The sequence below is a fragment of the Hyla sarda genome, chromosome 8 (genome assembly GCF_029499605.1).
Source record: "Hyla sarda isolate aHylSar1 chromosome 8, aHylSar1.hap1, whole genome shotgun sequence".
Taxonomy (NCBI): domain Eukaryota; kingdom Metazoa; phylum Chordata; class Amphibia; order Anura; family Hylidae; genus Hyla; species Hyla sarda.
Genome location: NC_079196.1, coordinates 117953293 through 117972664, shown reverse-complemented (window position 1 = coordinate 117972664; position 19372 = coordinate 117953293). Strand labels below are relative to the sequence as shown.

Below are 19372 nucleotides of genomic sequence, written 5' to 3'. Positions count from 1 at the left end.
TTTCCGTCTTCTTCTTCTTCTTCAGACCCTGTCATAGCACTAATGCCTTTCCAATACCACCAGCAGATGGAGACACTCCATTGCAACATTGGTTGTGAGCAGCAGTTTCTAAAAACATATGCCTCATGGCGGATTTCCCATCCATCAATGGATGGTAAATTTTGTTTTTATCATTCACTGACCACAGAAACCAATGCATGGTCAAGCAACAGCAATGACACACCCTTGTGTATAGGCATGAGACCCTCATGTCATTTAACAGGATTCAGCACCACCCACAAGACAGCTACCTGTCATGTCATGTCAAACCTGCACAGGTGTGCTAGATTATTATTATTTAGTTTTATTTTATTTTTTTACACCAATCAGTGTGCAAACATGGTCATTAAAACGCTAAATGAATAGACGTTCATAAACCAGTCAGTGCAACTCATCATTTTGGTCTCCAATTCTCAAACTCAAATTCTCACCCACGGAGGATTAAATGAGAATCTTTCTTGTTTAACACTGGAATGGGGTGGTGCACTGTTCACTACCCGAAGATACTGCCACATCGGGTCAATGCATAGGGCAACAGAAGCAAGCTTCCAAATCAGCTCCCTTTCTCAAAAATCCATTTAATTTATGGTCCCCAGATAGGGAACGTATGTATCAGTATGTGCTCACAAGTCACCCAAGTGCAAGTATTCACACAAAAAAAAACGTGCCTCAGGATGCGATCTGTCGCAAGATCCTTTCTTTTTTTACACTTGATCTAAGCCAAAAGGCCTAGAGGGGATAACCGGGAAAGGGGTGGACCCAACCATGTCCCCTTCATGAGCACTCACATTACTCATAGGAATGGAAGGAAGGCTGGCAGCCAACCAGACTCCCATACACTCTCTGGGTGGGTGGCAGTCAGCCACCCATACATACATACATACAGCACAGGCTAAACCCACATCATCACTTAAAAAAAGGACAGGCGACCATTGCACTCTGATGGAGCATTTAGCAATGCAATCCATAGCCTGGCTTTTGCCTGAACCCCCATCACTCCTCCTCTTGCATATAAGACAATATTTCAGATCTGCATATGAAAACAACACGCCTACCTTTGTTGCACATAGCTGCCTGCCTGTCTCTAGTTACCCCACTGGCTGTAGCTGCGTCCCTTCCGACATGGAATAACACCAACTGTAACGATAAACTGAAAATTAACAGTATAAACCTGCATCATTTTGGACTCTGGTATTTGCTGAATCCGGGTGACCTGACAATCGATGGTGGTGCCGCTGGTGATTCTGGCCTTCTTGGAATCTGTTGGGCCTATGTGTTAGCTCACACATCACTTGGGTATCCATGGTAACTACCACAACATGGTCATCTGCAGTTTACATCTAGCCCGTGGCATTGAATGGCATTTTAAAAGTGCTAAGGGTCCTGGTGCAATAATCCTCCCATGAGGATCAGCCTCAACGGCTTTGTAGATTGCACTCATGTCAGCAACTCCATATACATTTTTTTTTCTTCATGCTTCTTTCTTCATCCTTTTTTCTTTCTGTCATTCAGACTTTCATTCATTCGATCTCTCTCACTCACTTGCTTTAACTCATTTGTTCTCACTCACTCACTCACTCACTCAATCACTCACTCACTCATTCACTCTCACTCTCTCACTCACTCGCTCACTAAGTCAGTCTCTCTCTCTCTCTCTCTTTTTCTTTTTATATATATTTTTTTCCGTCTTCTTCTTCTTCTTCAGACCCTGTCATAGCACTAATGCCTTTCCAATACCACCAGCAGATGGAGACACTCCATTGCAACATTGGTTGTGAGCAGCAGTTTCTAAAAACAAATGCCTCATGGCGGATTTCCCATCCATCAATGGATGGTAAATTTTGTTTTTATCATTCACTGACCACAGAAACCAATGCATGGTCAAGCAACAGCAATGACACACCCTTGTGTATAGGCATGAGACCCTCATGTCATTTAACAGGATTCAGCACCACCCACAAGACAGCTACCTGTCATGTCATGTCAAACCTGCACAGGTGTGCTAGATTATTATTATTTAGTTTTATTTTATTTTTTTACACCAATCAGTGTGCAAACATGGTCATTAAAACGCTAAATGAATAGACGTTCATAAACCAGTCAGTGCAACTCATCATTTTGGTCTCCAATTCTCAAACTCAAATTCTCACCCACGGAGGATTAAATGAGAATCTTTCTTGTTTAACACTGGAATGGGGTGGTGCACTGTTCACTACCCGAAGATACTGCCACATCGGGTCAATGCATAGGGCGACAGAAGCAAGCTTCCAAATCAGCTCCCTTTCTCAAAAATCCATTTAATTTATGGTCCCCAGATAGGGAACGTATGTATCAGTATGTGCTCACAAGTCACCCAAGTGCAAGTATTCACACAAAAAAAAACGTGCCTCAGGATGCGATCTGTCGCAAGATCCTTTCTTTTTTTACACTTGATCTAAGCCAAAAGGCCTAGAGGGGATAACCGGGAAAGGGGTGGACCCAACCATGTCCCCTTCATGAGCACTCACATTACTCATAGGAATGGAAGGAAGGCTGGCAGCCAACCAGACTCCCATACACTCTCTGGGTGGGTGGCAGTCAGCCACCCATACATACATACATACAGCACAGGCTAAACCCACATCATCACTTAAAAAAAAGGACAGGCGACCATTGCACTCTGATGGAGCATTTAGCAATGCAATCCATAGCCTGGCTTTTGCCTGAACCCCCATCACTCCTCCTCTTGCATATAAGACAATATTTCAGATCTGCATATGAAAACAACACGCCTACCTTTGTTGCACATAGCTGCCTGCCTGTCTCTAGTTACCCCACTGGCTGTAGCTGCGTCCCTTCCGACATGGAATAACACCAACTGTAACGATAAACTGAAAATTAACAGTATAAACCTGCATCATTTTGGACTCTGGTATTTGCTGAATCCGGGTGACCTGACAATCAATGGTGGTGCCGCTGGTGATTCTGGCCTTCTTGGAATCTGTTGGGCCTATGTGTTAGCTCACACATCACTTGGGTATCCATGGTAACTACCACAACATGGTCATCTGCAAATTACATCTAGCCCGTGGCATTGAATGGCATTTTAAAAGTGCTAAGGGTCCTGGTGCAATAATCCTCCCATGAGGATCAGCCTCAACGGCTTTGTAGATTGCACTCATGTCAGCAACTCCATATACATTTTTTTTTCTTCATGCTTCTTTCTTCATCCTTTTTTCTTTCTGTCATTCAGACTTTCATTCATTCGATCTCTCTCACTCACTTGCTTTAACTCATTTGTTCTCACTCACTCACTCACTCACTCAATCACTCACTCACTCATTCACTCTCACTCACTCTCACTCTCTCACTCACTCACTAAGTCAGTCTCTCTCTCTCTCTCTCTTTTTCTTTTTATATATATTTTTTTCCGTCTTCTTCTTCTTCTTCTTCAGACCCTGTCATAGCACTAATGCCTTTCCAATACCACCAGCAGATGGAGACACTCCATTGCAACATTGGTTGTGAGCAGCAGTTTCTAAAAACAAATGCCTCATGGCGGATTTCCCATCCATCAATGGATGGTAAATTTTGTTTTTATCATTCACTGACCACAGAAACCAATGCATGGTCAAGCAACAGCAATGACACACCCTTGTGTATAGGCATGAGACCCTCATGTCATTTAACAGGATTCAGCACCACCCACAAGACAGCTACCTGTCATGTCATGTCAAACCTGCACAGGTGTGCTAGATTATTATTATTTAGTTTTATTTTATTTTTTTACACCAATCAGTGTGCAAACATGGTCATTAAAACGCTAAATGAATAGACGTTCATAAACCAGTCAGTGCAACTCATCATTTTGGTCTCCAATTCTCAAACTCAAATTCTCACCCACGGAGGATTAAATGAGAATCTTTCTTGTTTAACACTGGAATGGGGTGGTGCACTGTTCACTACCCGAAGATACTGCCACATCGGGTCAATGCATAGGGCGACAGAAGCAAGCTTCCAAATCAGCTCCCTTTCTCAAAAATCCATTTAATTTATGGTCCCCAGATAGGGAACGTATGTATCAGTATGTGCTCACAAGTCACCCAAGTGCAAGTATTCACACAAAAAAAAACGTGCCTCAGGATGCGATCTGTCGCAAGATCCTTTCTTTTTTTACACTTGATCTAAGCCAAAAGGCCTAGAGGGGATAACCGGGAAAGGGGTGGACCCAACCATGTCCCCTTCATGAGCACTCACATTACTCATAGGAATGGAAGGAAGGCTGGCAGCCAACCAGACTCCCATACACTCTCTGGGTGGGTGGCAGTCAGCCACCCATACATACATACATACAGCACAGGCTAAACCCACATCATCACTTAAAAAAAGGACAGGCGACCATTGCACTCTGATGGAGCATTTAGCAATGCAATCCATAGCCTGGCTTTTGCCTGAACCCCCATCACTCCTCCTCTTGCATATAAGACAATATTTCAGATCTGCATATGAAAACAACACGCCTACCTTTGTTGCACATAGCTGCCTGCCTGTCTCTAGTTACCCCACTGGCTGTAGCTGCGTCCCTTCCGACATGGAATAACACCAACTGTAACGATAAACTGAAAATTAACAGTATAAACCTGCATCATTTTGGACTCTGGTATTTGCTGAATCCGGGTGACCTGACAATCGATGGTGGTGCCGCTGGTGATTCTGGCCTTCTTGGAATCTGTTGGGCCTATGTGTTAGCTCACACATCACTTGGGTATCCATGGTAACTACCACAACATGGTCATCTGCAGTTTACATCAGCCTGTGGCATTGAATGGCATTTTAAAAGTGCTAAGGGTCCTGGTGCAATAATTCTCCCATGAGGATCAGCCTCAACGGCTTTGTAGATTGCACTCATGTCAGCAACTCCATATACATTTTTTTTTTCTTCATGCTTCTTTCTTCATCCTTTTTTCTTTCTGTCATTCAGACTTTCATTCATTCGATCTCTCTCACTCACTTGCTTTAACTCATTTGTTCTCACTCACTCACTCACTCACTCAATCACTCACTCACTCATTCACTCTCACTCACTCTCACTCTCTCACTCACTCGCTCACTAAGTCAGTCTCTCTCTCTCTCTCTCTTTTTCTTTTTATATATATTTTTTTCCGTCTTCTTCTTCTTCTTCAGACCCTGTCATAGCACTAATGCCTTTCCAATACCACCAGCAGATGGAGACACTCCATTGCAACATTGGTTGTGAGCAGCAGTTTCTAAAAACATATGCCTCATGGCGGATTTCCCATCCATCAATGGATGGTAAATTTTGTTTTTATCATTCACTGACCACAGAAACCAATGCATGGTCAAGCAACAGCAATGACACACCCTTGTGTATAGGCATGAGACCCTCATGTCATTTAACAGGATTCAGCACCACCCACAAGACAGCTACCTGTCATGTCATGTCAAACCTGCACAGGTGTGCTAGATTATTATTATTTAGTTTTATTTTATTTTTTTACACCAATCAGTGTGCAAACATGGTCATTAAAACGCTAAATGAATAGACGTTCATAAACCAGTCAGTGCAACTCATCATTTTGGTCTCCAATTCTCAAACTCAAATTCTCACCCACGGAGGATTAAATGAGAATCTTTCTTGTTTAACACTGGAATGGGGTGGTGCACTGTTCACTACCCGAAGATACTGCCACATCGGGTCAATGCATAGGGCGACAGAAGCAAGCTTCCAAATCAGCTCCCTTTCTCAAAAATCCATTTAATTTATGGTCCCCAGATAGGGAACGTATGTATCAGTATGTGCTCACAAGTCACCCAAGTGCAAGTATTCACACAAAAAAAAACGTGCCTCAGGATGCGATCTGTCGCAAGATCCTTTCTTTTTTTACACTTGATCTAAGCCAAAAGGCCTAGAGGGGATAACCGGGAAAGGGGTGGACCCAACCATGTCCCCTTCATGAGCACTCACATTACTCATAGGAATGGAAGGAAGGCTGGCAGCCAACCAGACTCCCATACACTCTCTGGGTGGGTGGCAGTCAGCCACCCATACATACATACATACAGCACAGGCTAAACCCACATCATCACTTAAAAAAAGGACAGGCGACCATTGCACTCTGATGGAGCATTTAGCAATGCAATCCATAGCCTGGCTTTTGCCTGAACCCCCATCACTCCTCCTCTTGCATATAAGACAATATTTCAGATCTGCATATGAAAACAACACGCCTACCTTTGTTGCACATAGCTGCCTGCCTGTCTCTAGTTACCCCACTGGCTGTAGCTGCGTCCCTTCCGACATGGAATAACACCAACTGTAACGATAAACTGAAAATTAACAGTATAAACCTGCATCATTTTGGACTCTGGTATTTGCTGAATCCGGGTGACCTGACAATCGATGGTGGTGCCGCTGGTGATTCTGGCCTTCTTGGAATCTGTTGGGCCTATGTGTTAGCTCACACATCACTTGGGTATCCATGGTAACTACCACAACATGGTCATCTGCAGTTTACATCTAGCCCGTGGCATTGAATGGCATTTTAAAAGTGCTAAGGGTCCTGGTGCAATAATCCTCCCATGAGGATCAGCCTCAACGGCTTTGTAGATTGCACTCATGTCAGCAACTCCATATACATTTTTTTTTCTTCATGCTTCTTTCTTCATCCTTTTTTCTTTCTGTCATTCAGACTTTCATTCATTCGATCTCTCTCACTCACTTGCTTTAACTCATTTGTTCTCACTCACTCACTCACTCACTCACTCACTCAATCACTCACTCACTCATTCACTCTCACTCTCTCACTCACTCGCTCACTAAGTCAGTCTCTCTCTCTCTCTCTCTTTTTCTTTTTATATATATTTTTTTCCGTCTTCTTCTTCTTCTTCAGACCCTGTCATAGCACTAATGCCTTTCCAATACCACCAGCAGATGGAGACACTCCATTGCAACATTGGTTGTGAGCAGCAGTTTCTAAAAACAAATGCCTCATGGCGGATTTCCCATCCATCAATGGATGGTAAATTTTGTTTTTATCATTCACTGACCACAGAAACCAATGCATGGTCAAGCAACAGCAATGACACACCCTTGTGTATAGGCATGAGACCCTCATGTCATTTAACAGGATTCAGCACCACCCACAAGACAGCTACCTGTCATGTCATGTCAAACCTGCACAGGTGTGCTAGATTATTATTATTTAGTTTTATTTTATTTTTTTACACCAATCAGTGTGCAAACATGGTCATTAAAACGCTAAATGAATAGACGTTCATAAACCAGTCAGTGCAACTCATCATTTTGGTCTCCAATTCTCAAACTCAAATTCTCACCCACGGAGGATTAAATGAGAATCTTTCTTGTTTAACACTGGAATGGGGTGGTGCACTGTTCACTACCCGAAGATACTGCCACATCGGGTCAATGCATAGGGCGACAGAAGCAAGCTTCCAAATCAGCTCCCTTTCTCAAAAATCCATTTAATTTATGGTCCCCAGATAGGGAACGTATGTATCAGTATGTGCTCACAAGTCACCCAAGTGCAAGTATTCACACAAAAAAAAACGTGCCTCAGGATGCGATCTGTCGCAAGATCCTTTCTTTTTTTACACTTGATCTAAGCCAAAAGGCCTAGAGGGGATAACCGGGAAAGGGGTGGACCCAACCATGTCCCCTTCATGAGCACTCACATTACTCATAGGAATGGAAGGAAGGCTGGCAGCCAACCAGACTCCCATACACTCTCTGGGTGGGTGGCAGTCAGCCACCCATACATACATACATACAGCACAGGCTAAACCCACATCATCACTTAAAAAAAAGGACAGGCGACCATTGCACTCTGATGGAGCATTTAGCAATGCAATCCATAGCCTGGCTTTTGCCTGAACCCCCATCACTCCTCCTCTTGCATATAAGACAATATTTCAGATCTGCATATGAAAACAACACGCCTACCTTTGTTGCACATAGCTGCCTGCCTGTCTCTAGTTACCCCACTGGCTGTAGCTGCGTCCCTTCCGACATGGAATAACACCAACTGTAACGATAAACTGAAAATTAACAGTATAAACCTGCATCATTTTGGACTCTGGTATTTGCTGAATCCGGGTGACCTGACAATCGATGGTGGTGCCGCTGGTGATTCTGGCCTTCTTGGAATCTGTTGGGCCTATGTGTTAGCTCACACATCACTTGGGTATCCATGGTAACTACCACAACATGGTCATCTGCAAATTACATCTAGCCCGTGGCATTGAATGGCATTTTAAAAGTGCTAAGGGTCCTGGTGCAATAATCCTCCCATGAGGATCAGCCTCAACGGCTTTGTAGATTGCACTCATGTCAGCAACTCCATATACATTTTTTTTTCTTCATGCTTCTTTCTTCATCCTTTTTTCTTTCTGTCATTCAGACTTTCATTCATTCGATCTCTCTCACTCACTTGCTTTAACTCATTTGTTCTCACTCACTCACTCACTCACTCAATCACTCACTCACTCATTCACTCTCACTCACTCTCACTCTCTCACTCACTCACTAAGTCAGTCTCTCTCTCTCTCTCTCTTTTTCTTTTTATATATATTTTTTTCCGTCTTCTTCTTCTTCTTCTTCAGACCCTGTCATAGCACTAATGCCTTTCCAATACCACCAGCAGATGGAGACACTCCATTGCAACATTGGTTGTGAGCAGCAGTTTCTAAAAACAAATGCCTCATGGCGGATTTCCCATCCATCAATGGATGGTAAATTTTGTTTTTATCATTCACTGACCACAGAAACCAATGCATGGTCAAGCAACAGCAATGACACACCCTTGTGTATAGGCATGAGACCCTCATGTCATTTAACAGGATTCAGCACCACCCACAAGACAGCTACCTGTCATGTCATGTCAAACCTGCACAGGTGTGCTAGATTATTATTATTTAGTTTTATTTTATTTTTTTACACCAATCAGTGTGCAAACATGGTCATTAAAACGCTAAATGAATAGACGTTCATAAACCAGTCAGTGCAACTCATCATTTTGGTCTCCAATTCTCAAACTCAAATTCTCACCCACGGAGGATTAAATGAGAATCTTTCTTGTTTAACACTGGAATGGGGTGGTGCACTGTTCACTACCCGAAGATACTGCCACATCGGGTCAATGCATAGGGCGACAGAAGCAAGCTTCCAAATCAGCTCCCTTTCTCAAAAATCCATTTAATTTATGGTCCCCAGATAGGGAACGTATGTATCAGTATGTGCTCACAAGTCACCCAAGTGCAAGTATTCACACAAAAAAAAACGTGCCTCAGGATGCGATCTGTCGCAAGATCCTTTCTTTTTTTACACTTGATCTAAGCCAAAAGGCCTAGAGGGGATAACCGGGAAAGGGGTGGACCCAACAATGTCCCCTTCATGAGCACTCACATTACTCATAGGAATGGAAGGAAGGCTGGCAGCCAACCAGACTCCCATACACTCTCTGGGTGGGTGGCAGTCAGCCACCCATACATACATACATACAGCACAGGCTAAACCCACATCATCACTTAAAAAAAGGACAGGCGACCATTGCACTCTGATGGAGCATTTAGCAATGCAATCCATAGCCTGGCTTTTGCCTGAACCCCCATCACTCCTCCTCTTGCATATAAGACAATATTTCAGATCTGCATATGAAAACAACACGCCTACCTTTGTTGCACATAGCTGCCTGCCTGTCTCTAGTTACCCCACTGGCTGTAGCTGCGTCCCTTCCGACATGGAATAACACCAACTGTAACGATAAACTGAAAATTAACAGTATAAACCTGCATCATTTTGGACTCTGGTATTTGCTGAATCCGGGTGACCTGACAATCGATGGTGGTGCCGCTGGTGATTCTGGCCTTCTTGGAATCTGTTGGGCCTATGTGTTAGCTCACACATCACTTGGGTATCCATGGTAACTACCACAACATGGTCATCTGCAGTTTACATCTAGCCCGTGGCATTGAATGGCATTTTAAAAGTGCTAAGGGTCCTGGTGCAATAATCCTCCCATGAGGATCAGCCTCAACGGCTTTGTAGATTGCACTCATGTCAGCAACTCCATATACATTTTTTTTTCTTCATGCTTCTTTCTTCATCCTTTTTTCTTTCTGTCATTCAGACTTTCATTCATTCGATCTCTCTCACTCACTTGCTTTAACTCATTTGTTCTCACTCACTCACTCACTCACTCAATCACTCACTCACTCATTCACTCTCACTCTCTCACTCACTCGCTCACTAAGTCAGTCTCTCTCTCTCTCTCTCTCTTTTTCTTTTTATATATATTTTTTTCCGTCTTCTTCTTCTTCTTCAGACCCTGTCATAGCACTAATGCCTTTCCAATACCACCAGCAGATGGAGACACTCCATTGCAACATTGGTTGTGAGCAGCAGTTTCTAAAAACAAATGCCTCATGGCGGATTTCCCATCCATCAATGGATGGTAAATTTTGTTTTTATCATTCACTGACCACAGAAACCAATGCATGGTCAAGCAACAGCAATGACACACCCTTGTGTATAGGCATGAGACCCTCATGTCATTTAACAGGATTCAGCACCACCCACAAGACAGCTACCTGTCATGTCATGTCAAACCTGCACAGGTGTGCTAGATTATTATTATTTAGTTTTATTTTATTTTTTTACACCAATCAGTGTGCAAACATGGTCATTAAAACGCTAAATGAATAGACGTTCATAAACCAGTCAGTGCAACTCATCATTTTGGTCTCCAATTCTCAAACTCAAATTCTCACCCACGGAGGATTAAATGAGAATCTTTCTTGTTTAACACTGGAATGGGGTGGTGCACTGTTCACTACCCGAAGATACTGCCACATCGGGTCAATGCATAGGGCGACAGAAGCAAGCTTCCAAATCAGCTCCCTTTCTCAAAAATCCATTTAATTTATGGTCCCCAGATAGGGAACGTATGTATCAGTATGTGCTCACAAGTCACCCAAGTGCAAGTATTCACACAAAAAAAAACCGTGCCTCAGGATGCGATCTGTCGCAAGATCCTTTCTTTTTTTACACTTGATCTAAGCCAAAAGGCCTAGAGGGGATAACCGGGAAAGGGGTGGACCCAACCATGTCCCCTTCATGAGCACTCACATTACTCATAGGAATGGAAGGAAGGCTGGCAGCCAACCAGACTCCCATACACTCTCTGGGTGGGTGGCAGTCAGCCACCCATACATACATACATACAGCACAGGCTAAACCCACATCATCACTTAAAAAAAAGGACAGGCGACCATTGCACTCTGATGGAGCATTTAGCAATGCAATCCATAGCCTGGCTTTTGCCTGAACCCCCATCACTCCTCCTCTTGCATATAAGACAATATTTCAGATCTGCATATGAAAACAACACGCCTACCTTTGTTGCACATAGCTGCCTGCCTGTCTCTAGTTACCCCACTGGCTGTAGCTGCGTCCCTTCCGACATGGAATAACACCAACTGTAACGATAAACTGAAAATTAACAGTATAAACCTGCATCATTTTGGACTCTGGTATTTGCTGAATCCGGGTGACCTGACAATCGATGGTGGTGCCGCTGGTGATTCTGGCCTTCTTGGAATCTGTTGGGCCTATGTGTTAGCTCACACATCACTTGGGTATCCATGGTAACTACCACAACATGGTCATCTGCAGTTTACATCTAGCCCGTGGCATTGAATGGCATTTTAAAAGTGCTAAGGGTCCTGGTGCAATAATCCTCCCATGAGGATCAGCCTCAACGGCTTTGTAGATTGCACTCATGTCAGCAACTCCATATACATTTTTTTTTCTTCATGCTTCTTTCTTCATCCTTTTTTCTTTCTGTCATTCAGACTTTCATTCATTCGATCTCTCTCACTCACTTGCTTTAACTCATTTGTTCTCACTCACTCACTCACTCACTCAATCACTCACTCACTCATTCACTCTCACTCACTCTCACTCTCTCACTCACTCACTAAGTCAGTCTCTCTCTCTCTCTCTCTTTTTCTTTTTATATATATTTTTTTCCGTCTTCTTCTTCTTCTTCTTCAGACCCTGTCATAGCACTAATGCCTTTCCAATACCACCAGCAGATGGAGACACTCCATTGCAACATTGGTTGTGAGCAGCAGTTTCTAAAAACAAATGCCTCATGGCGGATTTCCCATCCATCAATGGATGGTAAATTTTGTTTTTATCATTCACTGACCACAGAAACCAATGCATGGTCAAGCAACAGCAATGACACACCCTTGTGTATAGGCATGAGACCCTCATGTCATTTAACAGGATTCAGCACCACCCACAAGACAGCTACCTGTCATGTCATGTCAAACCTGCACAGGTGTGCTAGATTATTATTATTTAGTTTTATTTTATTTTTTTACACCAATCAGTGTGCAAACATGGTCATTAAAACGCTAAATGAATAGACGTTCATAAACCAGTCAGTGCAACTCAACATTTTGGTCTCCAATTCTCAAACTCAAATTCTCACCCACGGAGGATTAAATGAGAATCTTTCTTGTTTAACACTGGAATGGGGTGGTGCACTGTTCACTACCCGAAGATACTGCCACATCGGGTCAATGCATAGGGCGACAGAAGCAAGCTTCCAAATCAGCTCCCTTTCTCAAAAATCCATTTAATTTATGGTCCCCAGATAGGGAACGTATGTATCAGTATGTGCTCACAAGTCACCCAAGTGCAAGTATTCACACAAAAAAAAAACGTGCCTCAGGATGCGATCTGTCGCAAGATCCTTTCTTTTTTTACACTTGATCTAAGCCAAAAGGCCTAGAGGGGATAACCGGGAAAGGGGTGGACCCAACCATGTCCCCTTCATGAGCACTCACATTACTCATAGGAATGGAAGGAAGGCTGGCAGCCAACCAGACTCCCATACACTCTCTGGGTGGGTGGCAGTCAGCCACCCATACATACATACATACAGCACAGGCTAAACCCACATCATCACTTAAAAAAAGGACAGGCGACCATTGCACTCTGATGGAGCATTTAGCAATGCAATCCATAGCCTGGCTTTTGCCTGAACCCCCATCACTCCTCCTCTTGCATATAAGACAATATTTCAGATCTGCATATGAAAACAACACGCCTACCTTTGTTGCACATAGCTGCCTGCCTGTCTCTAGTTACCCCACTGGCTGTAGCTGCGTCCCTTCCGACATGGAATAACACCAACTGTAACGATAAACTGAAAATTAACAGTATAAACCTGCATCATTTTGGACTCTGGTATTTGCTGAATCCGGGTGACCTGACAATCGATGGTGGTGCCGCTGGTGATTCTGGCCTTCTTGGAATCTGTTGGGCCTATGTGTTAGCTCACACATCACTTGGGTATCCATGGTAACTACCACAGCATGGTCATCTGCAGTTTACATCAGCCTGTGGCATTGAATGGCATTTTAAAAGTGCTAAGGGTCCTGGTGCAATAATCCTCCCATGAGGATCAGCCTCAACGGCTTTGTAGATTGCACTCATGTCAGCAACTCCATATACATTTTTTTTTTCTTCATGCTTCTTTCTTCATCCTTTTTTCTTTCTGTCATTCAGACTTTCATTCATTCGATCTCTCTCACTCACTTGCTTTAACTCATTTGTTCTCACTCACTCACTCACTCACTCAATCACTCACTCACTCATTCACTCTCACTCTCTCACTCACTCGCTCACTAAGTCAGTCTCTCTCTCTCTCTCTCTTTTTCTTTTTATATATATTTTTTTCCGTCTTCTTCTTCTTCTTCAGACCCTGTCATAGCACTAATGCCTTTCCAATACCACCAGCAGATGGAGACACTCCATTGCAACATTGGTTGTGAGCAGCAGTTTCTAAAAACAAATGCCTCATGGCGGATTTCCCATCCATCAATGGATGGTAAATTTTGTTTTTATCATTCACTGACCACAGAAACCAATGCATGGTCAAGCAACAGCAATGACACACCCTTGTGTATAGGCATGAGACCCTCATGTCATTTAACAGGATTCAGCACCACCCACAAGACAGCTACCTGTCATGTCATGTCAAACCTGCACAGGTGTGCTAGATTATTATTATTTAGTTTTATTTTATTTTTTTACACCAATCAGTGTGCAAACATGGTCATTAAAACGCTAAATGAATAGACGTTCATAAACCAGTCAGTGCAACTCATCATTTTGGTCTCCAATTCTCAAACTCAAATTCTCACCCACGGAGGATTAAATGAGAATCTTTCTTGTTTAACACTGGAATGGGGTGGTGCACTGTTCACTACCCGAAGATACTGCCACATCGGGTCAATGCATAGGGCGACAGAAGCAAGCTTCCAAATCAGCTCCCTTTCTCAAAAATCCATTTAATTTATGGTCCCCAGATAGGGAACGTATGTATCAGTATGTGCTCACAAGTCACCCAAGTGCAAGTATTCACACAAAAAAAAACGTGCCTCAGGATGCGATCTGTCGCAAGATCCTTTCTTTTTTTACACTTGATCTAAGCCAAAAGGCCTAGAGGGGATAACCGGGAAAGGGGTGGACCCAACCATGTCCCCTTCATGAGCACTCACATTACTCATAGGAATGGAAGGAAGGCTGGCAGCCAACCAGACTCCCATACACTCTCTGGGTGGGTGGCAGTCAGCCACCCATACATACATACATACAGCACAGGCTAAACCCACATCATCACTTAAAAAAAGGACAGGCGACCATTGCACTCTGATGGAGCATTTAGCAATGCAATCCATAGCCTGGCTTTTGCCTGAACCCCCATCACTCCTCCTCTTGCATATAAGACAATATTTCAGATCTGCATATGAAAACAACACGCCTACCTTTGTTGCACATAGCTGCCTGCCTGTCTCTAGTTACCCCACTGGCTGTAGCTGCGTCCCTTCCGACATGGAATAACACCAACTGTAACGATAAACTGAAAATTAACAGTATAAACCTGCATCATTTTGGACTCTGGTATTTGCTGAATCCGGGTGACCTGACAATCGATGGTGGTGCCGCTGGTGATTCTGGCCTTCTTGGAATCTGTTGGGCCTATGTGTTAGCTCACACATCACTTGGGTATCCATGGTAACTACCACAACATGGTCATCTGCAGTTTACATCAGCCTGTGGCATTGAATGGCATTTTAAAAGTGCTAAGGGTCCTGGTGCAATAATCCTCCCATGAGGATCAGCCTCAACGGCTTTGTAGATTGCACTCATGTCAGCAACTCCATATACATTTTTTTTTTCTTCATGCTTCTTTCTTCATCCTTTTTTCTTTCTGTCATTCAGACTTTCATTCATTCGATCTCTCTCACTCACTTGCTTTAACTCATTTGTTCTCACTCACTCACTCACTCACTCAATCAATCACTCACTCATTCACTCTCACTCACTCTCACTCTCTCACTCACTCGCTCACTAAGTCAGTCTCTCTCTCTCTCTCTCTTTTTCTTTTTATATATATTTTTTTCCGTCTTCTTCTTCTTCTTCAGACCCTGTCATAGCACTAATGCCTTTCCAATACCACCAGCAGATGGAGACACTCCATTGCAACATTGGTTGTGAGCAGCAGTTTCTAAAAACATATGCCTCATGGCGGATTTCCCATCCATCAATGGATGGTAAATTTTGTTTTTATCATTCACTGACCACAGAAACCAATGCATGGTCAAGCAACAGCAATGACACACCCTTGTGTATAGGCATGAGACCCTCATGTCATTTAACAGGATTCAGCACCACCCACAAGACAGCTACCTGTCATGTCATGTCAAACCTGCACAGGTGTGCTAGATTATTATTATTTAGTTTTATTTTATTTTTTTACACCAATCAGTGTGCAAACATGGTCATTAAAACGCTAAATGAATAGACGTTCATAAACCAGTCAGTGCAACTCATCATTTTGGTCTCCAATTCTCAAACTCAAATTCTCACCCACGGAGGATTAAATGAGAATCTTTCTTGTTTAACACTGGAATGGGGTGGTGCACTGTTCACTACCCGAAGATACTGCCACATCGGGTCAATGCATAGGGCGACAGAAGCAAGCTTCCAAATCAGCTCCCTTTCTCAAAAATCCATTTAATTTATGGTCCCCAGATAGGGAACGTATGTATCAGTATGTGCTCACAAGTCACCCAAGTGCAAGTATTCACACAAAAAAAAACGTGCCTCAGGATGCGATCTGTCGCAAGATCCTTTCTTTTTTTACACTTGATCTAAGCCAAAAGGCCTAGAGGGGATAACCGGGAAAGGGGTGGACCCAACCATGTCCCCTTCATGAGCACTCACATTACTCATAGGAATGGAAGGAAGGCTGGCAGCCAACCAGACTCCCATACACTCTCTGGGTGGGTGGCAGTCAGCCACCCATACATACATACATACAGCACAGGCTAAACCCACATCATCACTTAAAAAAAGGACAGGCGACCATTGCACTCTGATGGAGCATTTAGCAATGCAATCCATAGCCTGGCTTTTGCCTGAACCCCCATCACTCCTCCTCTTGCATATAAGACAATATTTCAGATCTGCATATGAAAACAACACGCCTACCTTTGTTGCACATAGCTGCCTGCCTGTCTCTAGTTACCCCACTGGCTGTAGCTGCGTCCCTTCCGACATGGAATAACACCAACTGTAACGATAAACTGAAAATTAACAGTATAAACCTGCATCATTTTGGACTCTGGTATTTGCTGAATCCGGGTGACCTGACAATCGATGGTGGTGCCGCTGGTGATTCTGGCCTTCTTGGAATCTGTTGGGCCTATGTGTTAGCTCACACATCACTTGGGTATCCATGGTAACTACCACAACATGGTCATCTGCAGTTTACATCTAGCCCGTGGCATTGAATGGCATTTTAAAAGTGCTAAGGGTCCTGGTGCAATAATCCTCCCATGAGGATCAGCCTCAACGGCTTTGTAGATTGCACTCATGTCAGCAACTCCATATACATTTTTTTTTCTTCATGCTTCTTTCTTCATCCTTTTTTCTTTCTGTCATTCAGACTTTCATTCATTCGATCTCTCTCACTCACTTGCTTTAACTCATTTGTTCTCACTCACTCACTCACTCACTCAATCACTCACTCACTCATTCACTCTCACTCTCTCACTCACTCGCTCACTAAGTCAGTCTCTCTCTCTCTCTCTCTTTTTCTTTTTATATATATTTTTTTCCGTCTTCTTCTTCTTCTTCAGACCCTGTCATAGCACTAATGCCTTTCCAATACCACCAGCAGATGGAGACACTCCATTGCAACATTGGTTGTGAGCAGCAGTTTCTAAAAACAAATGCCTCATGGCGGATTTCCCATCCATCAATGGATGGTAAATTTTGTTTTTATCATTCACTGACCACAGAAACCAATGCATGGTCAAGCAACAGCAATGACACACCCTTGTGTATAGGCATGAGACCCTCATGTCATTTAACAGGATTCAGCACCACCCACAAGACAGCTACCTGTCATGTCATGTCAAACCTGCACAGGTGTGCTAGATTATTATTATTTAGTTTTATTTTATTTTTTTACACCAATCAGTGTGCAAACATGGTCATTAAAACGCTAAATGAATAGACGTTCATAAACCAGTCAGTGCAACTCATCATTTTGGTCTCCAATTCTCAAACTCAAATTCTCACCCACGGAGGATTAAATGAGAATCTTTCTTGTTTAACACTGGAATGGGGTGGTGCACTGTTCACTACCCGAAGATACTGCCACATCGGGTCAATGCATAGGGCGACAGAAGCAAGCTTCCAAATCAGCTCCCTTTCTCAAAAATCCATTTCATTTATGGTCCCCAGATAGGGAACGTATGTATCAGTATGTGCTCACAAGTCACCCAAGTGCAAGTATTCACACAAAAAAAAACGTGCCTCAGGATGCGATCTGTCGCAAGATCCTTTCTTTTTTTACACTTGATCTAAGCCAAAAGGCCTAGAGGGGATAACCGGGAAAGGGGTGGACCCAACAATGTCCCCTTCATGAGCACTCACATTACTCATAGGAATGGAAGGAAGGCTGGCAGCCAACCAGACTCCCATACACTCTCTGGGTGGGTGGCAGTCAGCCACCCATACATACATACATACAGCACAGGCTAAACCCACATCATCACTTAAAAAAAGGACAGGCGACCATTGCACTCTGATGGAGCATTTAGCAATGCAATCCATAGCCTGGCTTTTGCCTGAACCCCCATCACTCCTCCTCTTGCATATAAGACAATATTTCAGATCTGCATATGAAAACAACACGCCTACCTTTGTTGCACATAGCTGCCTGCCTGTCTCTAGTTACCCCACTGGCTGTAGCTGCGTCCCTTCCGACATGGAATAACACCAACTGTAACGATAAACTGAAAATTAACAGTATAAACCTGCATCATTTTGGACTCTGGTATTTGCTGAATCCGGGTGACCTGACAATCGATGGTGGTGCCGCTGGTGATTCTGGCCTTCTTGGAATCTGTTGGGCCTATGTGTTAGCTCACACATCACTTGGGTATCCATGGTAACTACCACAACATGGTCATCTGCAGTTTACATCTAGCCCGTGGCATTGAATGGCATTTTAAAAGTGCTAAGGGTCCTGGTGCAATAATCCTTCCATGAGGATCAGCCTCAACGGCTTTGTAGATTGCACTCATGTCAGCAACTCCATATACATTTTTTTTTCTTCATGCTTCTTTCCTCATCCTTTTTTCTTTCTGTCATTCAGACTTTCATTCATTCGATCTCTCTCACTCACTTGCTTTAACTCATTTGTTCTCACTCACTCACTCACTCAATCACTCACTCACTCATTCACTCTCACTCACTAAGTCAGTCTCTCTCTCTCTCTCTCTTTTTCTTTTTATATATATTTTTTTCCGTCTTCTTCTTCTTCTTCTTCAGACCCTGTCATAGCACTAATGCCTTTCCAATACCACCAGCAGATGGAGACACTCCATTGCAACATTGGTTGTGAGCAGCAGTTTCTAAAAACAAATGCCTCATGGCGGATTTCCCATCCATCAATGGATGGTAAATTTTGTTTTTATCATTCACTGACCACAGAAACCAATGCATGGTCAAGCAACAGCAATGACACACCCTTGTGTATAGGCATGAGACCCTCATGTCATATAACAGGATTCAGCACCACCCACAAGACAGCTACCTGTCATGTCATGTCAAACCTGCACAGGTGTGCTAGATTATTATTATTTAGTTTTATTTTATTTTTTTACACCAATCAGTGTGCAAACATGGTCATTAAAACGCTAAATGAATAGACGTTCATAAACC

General features: G+C 43.3%; 11 pseudogenes; all 11 read right to left on the bottom strand.

Annotated features, from left to right (window-relative positions):
* Nucleotides 1-515: 515 nt before the first annotated feature.
* Nucleotides 516-779, bottom strand: LOC130289495 (U2 spliceosomal RNA; annotated as a pseudogene).
* A 1455-nt stretch (nucleotides 780-2234) lies between these two features.
* LOC130287420 (U2 spliceosomal RNA) lies at nucleotides 2235-2498 on the bottom strand (annotated as a pseudogene).
* A 1465-nt stretch (nucleotides 2499-3963) lies between these two features.
* LOC130287418 (U2 spliceosomal RNA) lies at nucleotides 3964-4227 on the bottom strand (annotated as a pseudogene).
* A 1465-nt stretch (nucleotides 4228-5692) lies between these two features.
* On the bottom strand, nucleotides 5693-5956 carry LOC130287417 (U2 spliceosomal RNA; annotated as a pseudogene).
* Nucleotides 5957-7419: 1463 nt separating this feature from the next.
* On the bottom strand, nucleotides 7420-7683 carry LOC130287415 (U2 spliceosomal RNA; annotated as a pseudogene).
* Nucleotides 7684-9148: 1465 nt separating this feature from the next.
* On the bottom strand, nucleotides 9149-9412 carry LOC130287414 (U2 spliceosomal RNA; annotated as a pseudogene).
* A 1457-nt stretch (nucleotides 9413-10869) lies between these two features.
* On the bottom strand, nucleotides 10870-11134 carry LOC130288202 (U2 spliceosomal RNA; annotated as a pseudogene).
* A 1465-nt stretch (nucleotides 11135-12599) lies between these two features.
* Nucleotides 12600-12864, bottom strand: LOC130288135 (U2 spliceosomal RNA; annotated as a pseudogene).
* A 1455-nt stretch (nucleotides 12865-14319) lies between these two features.
* On the bottom strand, nucleotides 14320-14583 carry LOC130287413 (U2 spliceosomal RNA; annotated as a pseudogene).
* A 1465-nt stretch (nucleotides 14584-16048) lies between these two features.
* LOC130287412 (U2 spliceosomal RNA) lies at nucleotides 16049-16312 on the bottom strand (annotated as a pseudogene).
* A 1455-nt stretch (nucleotides 16313-17767) lies between these two features.
* Nucleotides 17768-18031, bottom strand: LOC130289424 (U2 spliceosomal RNA; annotated as a pseudogene).
* Between the last annotated feature and the right edge of the window lie 1341 nt (nucleotides 18032-19372).